We start from the raw sequence: 13,956 nt of genomic DNA on the forward strand, positions 1-13,956 counted from the left end.
ACAGACAACGGGCTCCTCAAAAGAGAGACACCTCAAATCTGTTAATAATCATTTGTCTCCAAGAAAAGATAGTTTCAGTCAGTTTAGTCGGCAGGGCAGTACATTAGCTTCACCCATGGAGCACAGAAATGCTCATTGTCTCTGACAGTGATGAATGACTCAGCATCCTAATCCAATAAATCTCTCTAAATCCATCTGAGAGCTGAACTCCTGAAGAGTAGCAGAAGCAGCAAAAACCATCATTCTGGTCCTTCATTTAGTTTTTACGAAAAACTTTCTGCTGTAGGAGGCCACAAAGACATCTACAAATCATTACTAAGTAACATACAAATAATATGATAGAAGTTCAGTCACTAAAAAGGTGAATTTTAGCGAGTGACCTAAACCTACCCACATATTATTTGTCTGACATTTCCATTAAGGGAATTAAAGATAATCCAGAGGTCCTTTTCAAAGTACTGCAGCCGAGGTGAAGCACAGCAGCCAGCTGGCCACACCCGCCAGTGTCATCACCCAGCTTTCCATCAAACCTCACGTTATGCCATAAAAAATTTCAATGGGTTAAAAATTATACCCACTGTAAAGTTGGTATAATGGTCACAAAGAAGGAAATTTAGCACTAGGCTATAAACATTTTTTTTCTTTAAATTTGGACATTTTGCGAGTCTCTGGGAATTTACTCGCTGTTGGACACGGCCTCAAGTAGCCATTAGATGAACTACAGTTTTTGGCACTTATACTGACCTATGCTGACAATCGGTGCTGCTATAAGTTGATATCACTCTGTCCATCATCACAACAAGCAAAGCCCAGGTCCGGATCACTCTTTGGGTGTGTTACCTATTTGGATACTGAAACCACTGCACATAGTAATAACTTCAATAACACGCTATAAAAGGAGCTTATTATTATTATTATTAAATGTCAAAACAAACAAACAAAACAAATCTGTTTGAAAGGAGGCTATTTTGAATCCAAGATGTCACACTTTGTGTTGTTCCTTGATTACTTTGGTTTCTTTGAGTGGAGACATTCAAATTATTGTAACTACACTATCACTAATATTCAATTTGTCACACACACAGAGTTTGCCCACAAAAACAAACCAATACAGGTCGTAAGTATAGCAGTCTAAATGTGTGTGAAGGTCCCCAGACAGTACAGACCTGAGCTAGTGTGTGTGAGTGTGTGTGTGTGTGTGTGTGTGTGTTTCCCCATCAAAGTCCTCGCATATATGGTTATTCCCTTTAACAGGGTAACATGCTCATCTTCACCCCCCTCATTACCATGGTGACAGATTTGCATGGAGCGATGGCTCTTTCTGCCTCCCTTTTCATCTCACACACACACACACACACACACGCACACGCACACACGCACACACGCACACACACACAGACACGCACTGCCGCAGTCAGTGCAAAGCACTGACTGCAGAAAGAGCTGCTCTGGAGAGGCAGGCCAATCATACAGAGAGTTAACGAGCGCTAACGGACCCCCTGTTAAAGGTACTGTTGCTATGGAAACAACTGATTCGATGCATGTGACCCCAATATGAGTCGACTGCATGAGATGAGAAAGGATGAAATAATCACAGTGAGTAGACAAACCTTTATTAAAAATACAACTAAACCAAAAACTAAAAGAAAATCCTGTGTCAGCATTTAGACCGCAAGAGAGGAAACAGAAGGAAAGGAGGAAGAAAGAAAGGACGTTTAAGAAAGACCAGTGAGAAAGACACAGAGTAAAGAAAGGAAAGATCAATGACGAATGAAAGACAATGGGAAAATCTAAAAGTCAAAGTCAACCAACCACGTAGTTTAAAAGCAAACACCGAATGATGGGAAATGAGAAACAAAAAGCTTAAAATTAAGCAAAACAGAAAGAAAGAAATACACAGTGAAAAAAATTACTAGAAAGACAAAAGGCAGAAAGAAAAAAACACAGAGTAAGAAAGAATGGAAGGATAAAGGAAAAAGAATAAAAAATAAAAACGATCAAATAACAAACAAACGCTGAAACCTGCTGACATGGTAAAAGCTGCAGCTCAAAAACACATGAATGAATTCAGATGTACGTCATAAATCTTCAGCATCTAAAGATTTCCAAACTGAGCCACTTCTGTCTTCACAACACCTGGAGGTGACTGAATGTGACAAAATGTTACTGATTTTTTATGCTGCACGTAGGAGAGTGCAACATTACGAACACCAGCTGTCCCATTTTCTACAGAGGAAGCGTGTTTGTTAGCTTGTTTCAGTCTAAACAGCTGAAACAAAATAAATCATGTTGGTTTAATAATACAATCTGGTGCTGATTGAATATGCAACATAAAGTAGTTTTAAACCCGCAGAAAAACACTGACAGGATGCTGGCTCCATTTTCCTCCTCTTTCTTTCACCCTTTCTTTCATGCCTGGAGGATGCGGTTGCCACAGTAACCAGACAGTCCCAGAGGAGACAGAGATGTAGGGAGATGGAGGATGGGAGGATATGGGGGTGGAGCAGGTGGCAGGATTGATCGACTCTCACTTTGTTCACGAATATAAAAATAAAGCAGGTTACAAACCTCGAACTGGGACTTCATGAATAAAAACACATTTTACATCCAAGTGGGTCAAACTCACAGAGGGGAGATTTCTGCACAGAAAGTCTCATTGTTATATATTTACTTGAAATATATTTTACTGTGAAACACTGAAAACGAGTGCTGTTCAGGCCTCTTCAACCCTGATTATGTCTTTTTGATTAACTGTAGATACTTGATGCAAGAAACTGTTGGTTCTTTGTTTTAAATATATTATAAAAAGAGTTCTACATAAACTCATAAAACACTAATAATAATAAGCCTTGCAGTAGTGCTTGTTGTGATTTGGTAAATAACAGATGACTGCAGTGATCGTTGTGTACGCAGCTCAATATCAGTCAAAACAATGACTGAGCTGCACTGATGCAGGTACTGGAGGCTGTGTATGCAGTGCATGATGTTAGTGTACATACTGTGCACCTGTTTAATGACAACAATGAGCTACAGCTAGCTCTTAAATACCTTCATGTTATGTTACTTATGTGTTATGCTAGTGCGCTATCATATGATTTAGTCCTATTGATCGCTTGATATAGTTTGATATATTTTTATGATTAATTAATTAATGACTCAACTGGATCTCAATTTAAAAATGTACCATTAGGTTATGAATATTAGAAAGTTATGTTGACACTGAAGGAATCACTGTTATCAAAAGTTCACCAGGCGAGGCACAGAGAAAGTTTAATAGATAAGAAGAAAAAAATTTATTTTTTATGTCTCTACCATAAAGGGAAGGATGTTTATCAAGTCCTAACAGCTACTAACTGTTAATAAAATGCTGCTCTGACCGGTTGATCAGCTTCAGGTTTGTCACGTGAGGCCTGGAGGAGGAACAGATGGATGGATGATGGATGAAAATTTTGCTCCAGCAAAGCGAGCGCCTCTTTATTAACCACAACAATCAGATACTTCCTGTCAGCAACACCAAACAGCTCTGCTGCTGCTGTTGTTGATGAAATGTGAGACTGAATGGTGGAGGCTGCTACGGAAGAATAAGCGTGAGAGTGAAAAGCATGGAAGCAGATGCTGATCGAAGAGGTGATTGATTTGATGACATAACAGTGAAGCAGTCAGTACAAACAGCTGCTCCTGTTGTGATGAGCAGACTCAGCGACAGGACGAGAGGACGTGTCAGCGAGCAATAACGCAGAAACACGTTCCTCCATCTTTGTTTTATGCTGCAGAAGTCGACCTCCTACAAATGACCTACATTCTCATGCAGGTGAAGCAAATACAGCAACGCAAAACCAGCTGAATGATGCAGCAAATAAATCTGCAGCACTGTTGATTAATCACATTTTTATGAATCTACTTTCATCTGAGCTCAATTTATTTGCGCATTTTGATAAAATTCTTCTTTTGGCTTTTCGTCCTTTTTCTCAAACTGCAAGAACATCTGGAATGCCATGAATCCAACGCTCAATCACAAAAAGTTCCCTCACTGAGAGCAAATAGCAGCAACAGCTTCAATCCCAAACAGATGATGGAATGAAGGTCAAAGGTCAGAGGTGACAGACTAAACTGATGCCCAGTCTGACAGAAAACACTAACCCCTACATAGCATAAGCTCCTCCTCCAACTTTCCAGCTCAGAGATCTGTCTGCGAGTCTCGCTGAGTCCGAGAAACAACGTTGCCAGAGGTCAGATGACCTTTTCCTCTGATTCAAGGAGGAAAATCAACAGAAATATGACAGAACGAAGAGGAAACAGACTGGACGTCAGCGCATGTGCACTGTGCTCATCAATAACAGTTTTGAGTGACTGTCTGAGAGCATATTTAAAGTAAACAGATAAAATCAGCTCTTCACTTTGAGCAAACCAGCTGATCAGCTCACTGATTTCCTTCCTTTGATGCTGGTTTCCCACAGAAAATTATTTTGTCACATTATTATGCAGGGATGCTGCCGTTTCATTAGACTTTTCTTTTGATTTGAAGTGGCAGGCGGCAAACCAGAAGTGGGAATAACCCTGTCATGTGACCTACAGGGTTACAAGCATAATGACTCTGAAAGGCGTTTCAGGCTAAAGGCCGTTCAGAATGATCAAACAAGATTATTCAAAAACAGCAATATGCAGTTATTTTGCTATTCACATGTAAAAATGAAAAATAGATGACTTTGGTGGAGGACACAGGCTCACCCGGCCTGGACCAGCAGTGTTTTTGACCACACAGCCCGTCTCACAAGGACGACTGCAGGAAGTCAGCGAGTGCAGGAGGGGAGTCTAGATGACAGTTGCAGCAGACTCTCAGGCCTCAGGCAGCCACACGGCGAGTGACAAAGAGCTGGAGCTGACATCCAACTGTTGTGTACTACAGAGAGCGCAGCGGGAAGAGACCACGATGCAGAGTCAAAAACAACGAGTAATACTCCGTCCATAGGTCACCGTGGCTTGAGCTGAACTAGACTGTGAGCGACTTTGAGCTTTCAGGCAGGGGCGAAAAAGCATTACTGTAATCATTATAATTAATCATTTGAAGTCAAAAGTCGAATTAGAGCTCAGCTCAAATTCTGGATATGAAATCTGTTTCCTTATAAGATCTTCAGCCCCTTTTTGCCACCTCTGTCTCTTTCTTGTCTGACAGTTATAGATCTGAAATGGATCTTTTTTATTATCTTAATCTTAATAGATTGTTTAATAAGAGTGTTCAGCCTTCCATAACACTTTGGTCTTTAGTTGGTTCATTGTCTTTTAAACTAGTTCACTAAAATAAAATAAAACCCCTCATTTTGTGCATCCTGGGATTTGTAAAACCGTGAAAACAGAGTTCAGCATTTCACTGTAACTTGATGTGCAGCAGAGGCTTCCAGTACGTTTTCTCCTGGTTTATCGGTGTGTTACCTAACACAAACACTGTCATACCCACAACACATGAGGAGCCACTGGTGCAACACTTGGGTAACATAACAGGGGTTTCGTGCTCTGTTTTTGTGTCTTTTAAAGCCTCTGTTTATTTCCTGTAAATGAAAGCTCGATGTTTGTTTCCACTTTTTGGTTGGGGCCCGTGAGCTCGGATATTATGATGAGGACTTTATGATAATCTCTGCGTTCTGTTGTCTTACGTACAATTGGAGGAAAATATTTGGAAACAAATCAGAATTAAGAACATTAAAAAAAGAAAAGGTTCACACAGATTGTGAGACATCAGACTGCGTCTCCTCCTACAGAAGACTGAATGAGACTGACTACATCAACACTCGTGTATTTTGGACCGCTGTCTCTGTCTGCAGTGGTCCTTCTGTCTTTCTTAGTTTTCAGTGTTTTTCATATATTTGTTTATCTATTGATATCTGATCTATTATCTATTTCTGCTTGTATTTTCTGTCTGACTCTGACTCTCAGTCTCTAAACCGGGGGCATCATTGACCCGCTGAGGCTTCTTCACTAATCCTTCTATGCTTATTAAAAAAAGCTTCAGAATGGTCCTTTAAATGCAAACTGACAGCTTTGTTTTGTTATTTTCTGTATTTGAGCTACTTCAAAGTTTTCTTTATTCTCTTTATGTATTCATTTTTTACTGTGAAGGGTGTTTCTGAGCAAACAGAGATGTGAGACAGCAGAGGAGCTGCTGGGAGCCACACCCTCCATCTGTGCCAGCAGCCTCCATCACACTCACTATAACAAAGCTTCAGATCACCAGGAAAAGACGTCTACATACAGAACAAATCCCAGAAAACTGAAGGTACTGTCTCTGTTTCTCATGTGATCAGTCAAACCACTAAAGGGCAATAGCCCCACAGTTTCTCTCACATTATTCTCAATAATGTCTGTGAAGGTTCGCAGTCATCATGGTCGCTGTAGTCTAAGGAACTTGGAAAGAAAAGCGTCTGGACTTCTTTAAGTTTCTCTGAAGACGTTAAGAGAGAAGAAAATGATTCAAAATCCTGTAGAGCACAGCACAGAAATCTTATTAAGCTTGGGGTTTAACTGAGAGCAGTCATGCGCCTTTGTTAGGGTCTCAACAGAACCGTGGGCTGGCTTAAAAAACAACTTGAGTTTTGCTGTGATTTAATCAAAGGAAATATTTTTATGATGAAGGATTTGAAATTATTCATACAGTCAAAGCAGCTACTGAGGATGAGATTTTTACAATAGCTCTCATCATGTAATCCAGCTCTCTCTGATGATGAGGCTGGACACTGGAGAAGCAGAGCAGCTCCTGCAATCATCGCTGTAGAAGGATCACCGCACTGACAGCAGAGATTTATCTGTAAATGTAGAATAAATCCCGCCAGCAGTTTAATACTCACACAATACGTTTCTTAATTTTTTATTTGGTTGTTGTTATTCCTCATTATTCATCCAAAAGTTATAGACCCTCTTAAGCTCTGACCCACTACTGCACTTTGTACGCTTGGACTGATTACCACATGGGCAAATGGCCACATACCCAGCACCCTGCAGCCAGTGGAAGCCCACGACAGTTGTTGTATTTCAAATATTTGCATAAAGGGATTTTTGTTTGAATGTTTTCTAAATTGAACAATCTAAGGATTACGACAGAGGTCTAATATTAACTGTTACGGTGATAGTCGTGGAGCATTCAAGGACTACCTGAGACAAGGAAAGTGAGCTGCATCCTCTGACGTACGTGGAGGAAAACAATTCTTAACTGTGGATTAAATTTTGCTAACACATACAGGTGAGACTGCTTAACGAGTATTGTACTGTACATGGTGAATAAAGGACGTAACAATAATTTAACAGGACAAAATGTAAGTATTACATGTTGTAATTGTGAGCTACCTCACATTTTCCTCTACAACTCTGTGCTTGGTACAAATACCAGACACCCTGTTTACAGAGTAGGCAGGTGGGCCTGTGGCAGGTTTGTGTTCAGGCTCGTGATAAACCGTGATCTCCTTTGTCCTTCCAGGGACACAGATATATACTATTCACTATCTCGATCGGTCTCCTCTTACTTACTGACCTACATCTGCCAAAACAGTATTGTCCCTAACGGTACCTTATTCTTATTCTTTCTATGTGTACATAAAGCTGCAAAGAATGTGGAACAATTACTTCTTCTGATGTTTGAACTTTCATTACATTTGATGTTTCTTATGTTTTTATACTGATTTTATATAATTTGCTATGTGTAATTTTAATAAATGTTAAAGGTCGTAAATACAACTCTGATTAAATGTCCGGCCTAAATTCACACGACAGCATTAAGGTGCCATGAAAGTACCTTTTTTTGCACCTTTTTTCATTCCTTTCAGAATTCTTTCCTGTATATTTCCTGTGAAATATTTTCCCTGAAATGCAAAACTTTCATTCAGTTTTATTAAGAAAAATAGCTCTGCTTTCACTCTTCTTTCTAAGGAAAGTTTAGGTGCTTTATTTATCAGAGCCTGGGCCTATTGATGCTCCCCTTTGCCCAGTCCAGCTTGTTCAGTAATCCTGGACCCTCCCCTACACCACACAACAGAAAATACAAACCTACAGCAGCTGCACCCTTCATGTTCACCTTCTGCAGGCCTAATCAATGCAATAAATCATTCAGGAGCATGGCCTGCTTTTCTTCACCAATTCACAGATTATGCATGTGCATTAAAAGGAGCATATATGAAAAACAACCAACATAAAACTTCGATCTGACAGACATAAAAGCAGAAGCAGAGCAGCTCCAGAGGAACAATCACCACCACGTATTTTCTTAAAATCAGCACATTTCAATCACGATGAAGACAAACAATAAACAGAGAAACGCTGAAGAAAGCTGCGACAGCTCCAGCAGAATAAATGAATATTTAACAGAGTGGGGTGATGCATCCTTAACCAGTGAACCCAGTGAAACCAGCGCATACTGGGGGAGACTGCAGGAGACCTTCAAGGCCCAAAATGATCACCCAACTTAAAAAAACACCTCACAGTAAATTTCCATGTGACTTTCGGCTGAATGAATATCCATAGAGGATTTTCGATTTGATTTTTTGTTTTTACGATAAAACAGATATTTTTTCTACAGGACGCTTTCTTGTTATTCTTGAATCTGACCTCCTTTTTAGCTGCTGCTTCTCTGACGACATCTATGATTCATCAGCTCCTCCATCCTCCTCCATCCATCTGCATGCATGAAGGAGAAAATACAGCCCTCCCTTCCCTTCCCAACCCCATCACCTAATACCCCGCATGAATGATGGATGAAATGAAAACAGGGTGGAGGAAAACAAGAACATTAAAAATCCGACTCAAACCTGAAATCTCCGCCGCAGCTTTTAAAATCCGGACACATCAGCCTCCTCCCGTCTGACCTGCGCTCATCAGCGAGTCTCTTTATGTCTTTATCCGCTGCGTTTAGGAAGAGAACCACATCGAGTCGGACCGAACCGGACCGGGAGAGGACAGGAGGGTCGGTACGGTCGGAAAAAGCCAGATTATAAGGGAATGAGGGGTGAGATGGAAGCGACAAACCGAGGAGCGGTCGGTCCTTACCTCATGACTCTGAGACTCCGAGCAGAGCTGAAGATCACAGAGAGAAGAGAGAGAGGGAGAGAGAGGGGGGTGGGGGGGGGGGGGGGGGTGGAGGGAGGAGACAGAGTCGGGGGGGGGGGGGGGGGGGGGGTTAAATGGAAATAGAAAAAGGTTTTGTTAAAGACCGCTGAACTCAGTACAAAAGCAAATCATCCTTTTAAAGTTATCCTCACTGTTTACGCACAAATTAACAGACGCATCAGTCTGAGAGGGACACATGAATCACACCTCATTAAATGTGGCTAAAAACAGAGAAAGCTCAGATGATATTCAAATGCATGTGGAATAAAAAATATAAAGTCAAAGCAGTGAGACGGGATCCTTAAGGTGAAGACAAACACATTACATAAAAAAGGAATATCTTTTCATTCACTGTTTGAATCACAGCTGGTTTCTATATAAGTTTCCACTGTGTAAAGTTTTTGTGCTTTAAAGATTTAGTTTGATTGCTGAGAGGTTTTAGTTGTTTAGTTGATTATTTGTTGTGTTTGCATCCTCCTGTGTTCTTGTTCTTCAGTGTAGTTTGTCTCTGTTCCTGTTGTACTTTGGTAGCTTGTTGTCTCAGGTGTCCTCACCTATTTTTTGTTCCCCTTGTGTCTCCCATTCCCAGTCAGTCCTCACTGTATACGTAGTCCTGCCATTCATAGCTGTAGGTTTGCGTTTCCTGTGCTCCCTGTTTGCCTGTTCGTTGTGTTTTTTGGACTCTAATCAATTGGCTTTGTGTTTCATGGCTCCTGCCTCCTGTGTCTACAGTTATTGCACTCCACACACAACTAACGATGGCAGTTTAGGGAAATCAATCCAACAGCTGTTGGAAAAAAAAGTACACGTAAGACTGCAGAATTAATCAGCCCAACAAGCCAAACTTCACAGTTTCAGGACCAGCAGACTGAAAAACAGCTTTTTTCAGTGCAGCATCAGGCTGTTCAGTACTTACAACAGACCAATTACATGCTCACCACTGTGGAATATTCACCTTATGTGCAATAGCCCCAAACCTAAAACACCTCTGTTATGTCCATTTATTCCACTGCCCACCTGTGCCATCATTTGAGCTGGTATCATTAGATTTTTAATCTCATTTATTGTTTTATGTATGATAGAAGAAAATACAGGATATATATTTCTAGGAATTATATTTTATTCTTATTGTATAAATGTTTATCTTTGTATGCACCAAATACAGCAGTGCTTCTAATTTTGATGCATGTATGTTGTTGCTAATAATGACAATAAAACTTAATATATCTTAAACTTTGAGAATCCAGCTGGTCAGGAAAAGCTTACTCGGCTTACTTTATTGTTTCAAACATTACACATGTTCTTTGGTCTTTTTTTTCTTGATATGATTGTTGGTGTTGTTTCTGCATCATTATAATTTACATTACTCCACAGCTATCAGTGTTATTGACCAGTCGTGTTGTTGGGATATCAGGACTGGAAAACCATTAAACATTTAACCTAAACCAAAATCTTAAAACTGTAGATATAACTGTATAATTCAATAATTTACTCAAATGGTATTTAACCTAACTTATGGCTCTTAAAATATTAGTTTCTAACGGTAACTAAGCAGCAAGTAAAGACACAAATAACACTGAGAAAAAAATCAACTATACCTAGAAATAATAAATCAATGCTGACTTTTGTTTTAACACAGGACCACAGCCTCCCAGGTGGAATGAACCCAGTGATCTACCACAACCTGCTCCTCGCACATCACCTCAGCCGACTTCTGAAAGCGGCTTTAAAGTGTTTCTGTCAGAAACGCCTGAAGACAAGCAGCTCCTGCTGCAGTCTTTTCCTTCACAGCTGCAGCGTGATTTGAGAATGTGAGGAACGGGAGGTGCACTGATGCTTCTGCACCAAAATAACAAGAATGTTATATGAGAATGTCACACTGTTTATTATAATAATAATTTATTCATAACAAAATAATATTCCTCACATTCATTATGGAGGCTATGTGCTGTGCACAGCATATTTTAATGCAGTACTTGTGATTCATTCTGTTTCTTTAAATTAGAATTAATTAGTTTGTTGTGTTTAGTTCACTTTACAGTCAGGAACTGAATCTCTGCCACTTCCTCCTGCATCCTTTTCCTTCTTGTTCAGAGAAATGTTCACATTGGCTTTGATTGTAGACATTATTTAATAAATCCTTTTATCAGTTTACATGTGTAATTGTAAAGAGCTGATTTTCTTTAGAAACATCGCTAAGACTATAGTATTCTTGAAACCTGCCTCTCTGTCTAAATACAAAACCTAAATTTAGCTGCATTCAGGAAATATCTGATCAAACTGGGCAAAACCTCAAATGCATCAAACCAGTTTATCAAGAAAAACATTAATTTCCGATTATGAACAACAACAGTCAAAAAACTGATGAATATTGAAATTCACCTGGCTAAGTTTAGAATAATTATTAAACTGTTAACAGAATGTTTGACAGCCTAATTACCTTTGTTTCAGTATAGTAGACATTGACTCATTACCATCACATAAACGTTAGCTTTGCAGTGCTTCATCGTTCCCGCTAGAGGGAGATAAGTGACCGTGTTTCTATTTTACTTTATCCGGGTCTTTCCAACACATTCAGCATTTTTTTTTAAATCCATCCGTTCATCCGCAAAAAAAGGAAAAGAAAAGCAGAAGGCTAAGACCACACATTTTTTTTAGCAGTCATTATCAGTAAAAAGCGATTTTAGCAACACAGTAGCATCCCCTGGCTGCAATATCAGTAATACAGACAATATAAATCAGCTGACTCTGACTTACAAACTGAGGGATACTGTGCACCCATCCACCACTTATACATATGCAACTTATCTGGATTTCCCCACCCAACCCTCCAGCTCTCCTGGCAAACACTGAGGGATTCCCAGCAAGCTGAGCGACAAAATCTCTCCAGTGTATCCTGAGTTTTCCCCGGCGTCTCCTCCCAGGGAGAGATGCCTGAAACACCTCACCTAGGAGATGCCCAGATGTCTACTGGGCTCCTTGCAAACCACCAAGCCCCTCACCCCATGTCTAATGGTGAGCGCAGACATCCTTCAGAAGCAACCCATTTAAAAAAGGTGCACATATACTTAAATTAATGATTAAATAATACTATGTATTCTTTGACAATAAATGATAGATGAATAATCAGCTGACTCTCCAATGCTTTATCATCTCTTTATGGATGATCAGGAGATGGGGGGGGGGGGGGGGGGTTGCATCAGCATGTGATTGTGAGTAAGTTAGAAACTAATAAATGTGGCTTACAGTACAACGTGCTTTGAGTGCTCAGTTACAACAGAAAAAGGCTATCAGGAGTACCGATCCCTTTACTCCAGCTCCACCATCTTGGACTGCAGCTGCAGCCTTTTGTTCTCTGCAGCCTTGTAGCGGCAGCAGTTCTCCACCTGCTGGAGGGTCTTATTAGTCAGATCTGGAGCAGATTTCAAACTGTCATCAGCAGCTGCAGTTCAAGACACTGGAGATGGAGTTTGTAAAAGAGGCTTGAGACACATGAGTGATCTTTAGAAATGCCACAACAGTTTAACCTGCAGTCAGGGAAACACAAGACGAGGAGGACCGGAGCCAAGCTGGTTACTACAACTTTGAGAAAAAAAACGGAAACATTAGGAAATCAGTCACATTGTTGTCTCAGGTAGATAATAAAATTAAAGTAAGTCACAAAATATAATATTGCTCTGCCCAAATATAGTCTATTTGTGGGGAACAGTGGACTTGTTAGTCACAAAAGCTTTGTTACACTTCTTGATGGTCCTTTAAGAGTCTAAGTGGGACCATAACTTACAGAGTATCATCATGCTGTGTTCAGTAAGACTTCAAACTAACAATTAAGAGCATGAAGTCATCAGGAAAGCGCTTCCAGCCTCTTCACTTTTCCATGACGCAAAATTTAGATTGTAGCCTGTGATAACTCCAAACACTTACACATAACCATATCAATGTAAACACCAAGATGCAATCCCCAAACCTGCAAGCAACACATGCTTCATCTGTTATATCAGCAGCTCTTTGTCCTCATGCACCACGGGACAATAATCAATGCGATATCGATCACTCACTACTGAAGCCTCACTGTAACATTACGTAACATTACACTAGTCTGATTTGCATCTATTGTTTTCCTTTTGATGAAAGAAGGATCGAGATAATTGTTTCGAAGGAAAACCAAAACACAAAATGACTTTGGTACATTTGATCAGACGATCAGGAGTCACACAACCCTAAACAGGGACATTTGATCACTAACAGGTACACAGCTTATATTACAGGCAGCCTGAACAGCCAATACTGCGTATTTCTAATGTAACCTGATAGGATTCAAGCGTGATTTTTACTTCTACTGTATTCTATTTATTCTGCTCATTGCATTTTTTCCTGTCGATGACGTGTCTGACTGACGCTAAAGGAGGTGAAGGTGAAGAAAAATGTATTTTTATTTTAGAGGAGGAGGATGAAAAGAAGACTTCCGGTTATTCTCAGCCTTCAACCTAAAAGCGCGTAATGCTTTGAAAATAGAAAAAAACACAATGAAAGTTATTTATTCACAGAAAGTTTTATAATCGTATTTATTATCGGTGATGTGTACGGGTGAGTGTAACGGGGGGAGTGCGGGGATTAAAAAAGCTAAAAATGTTCAAATTTGGGCGAGGAGGAAAAGAAGCCTTAATTTATTTACTGTCTCTTTTTTCACAGCAGAAAACCTCAAATCTGACGAATGTGCCTTAAAGGGTTACACAGCCAACTACTGAAGGTAACAATTGAAATCTTTAGCATGTTTTAGTGCTTCCCATTTATCCTTGAGAATACAGATATTTGGTGTAGCGGATTTGAAGCTTTAAATAATATTGTATGCAGTCTGTAACTTCAGTA

General features: G+C 40.0%; 1 protein-coding gene and 1 long non-coding RNA gene across 2 annotated transcripts in view; one reads left to right on the forward strand and one right to left on the reverse strand.

Annotated features, from left to right (window-relative positions):
* apc2 (APC regulator of WNT signaling pathway 2) overlaps positions 1-9,053 on the reverse strand; it is a 45,136-nt gene extending 36,083 nt beyond the window's left edge. The window contains exon 1 of the mRNA XM_085433388.1: positions 8,790-9,053. The gene's annotated coding sequence lies outside the window, so the exon portion shown is untranslated. The remainder of the gene's footprint in view (positions 1-8,789) is intronic.
* LOC146693049 (uncharacterized) lies at positions 1,452-11,204 on the forward strand. Its single transcript, XR_014915336.1, has 3 exons — positions 1,452-1,596; positions 6,115-6,271; positions 10,727-11,204. It is a non-coding gene; the product is annotated as an uncharacterized LOC146693049 (long non-coding RNA).
* Positions 11,205-13,956: the final 2,752 nt, after the last annotated feature.

Source organism: Copadichromis virginalis, linkage group LG15 (assembly GCF_057382275.1).
Source record: "Copadichromis virginalis isolate Kocher_CV1m ecotype Utaka linkage group LG15, C_Virginalis_male_GT1.1, whole genome shotgun sequence".
NCBI lineage: Eukaryota > Metazoa > Chordata > Actinopteri > Cichliformes > Cichlidae > Copadichromis > Copadichromis virginalis.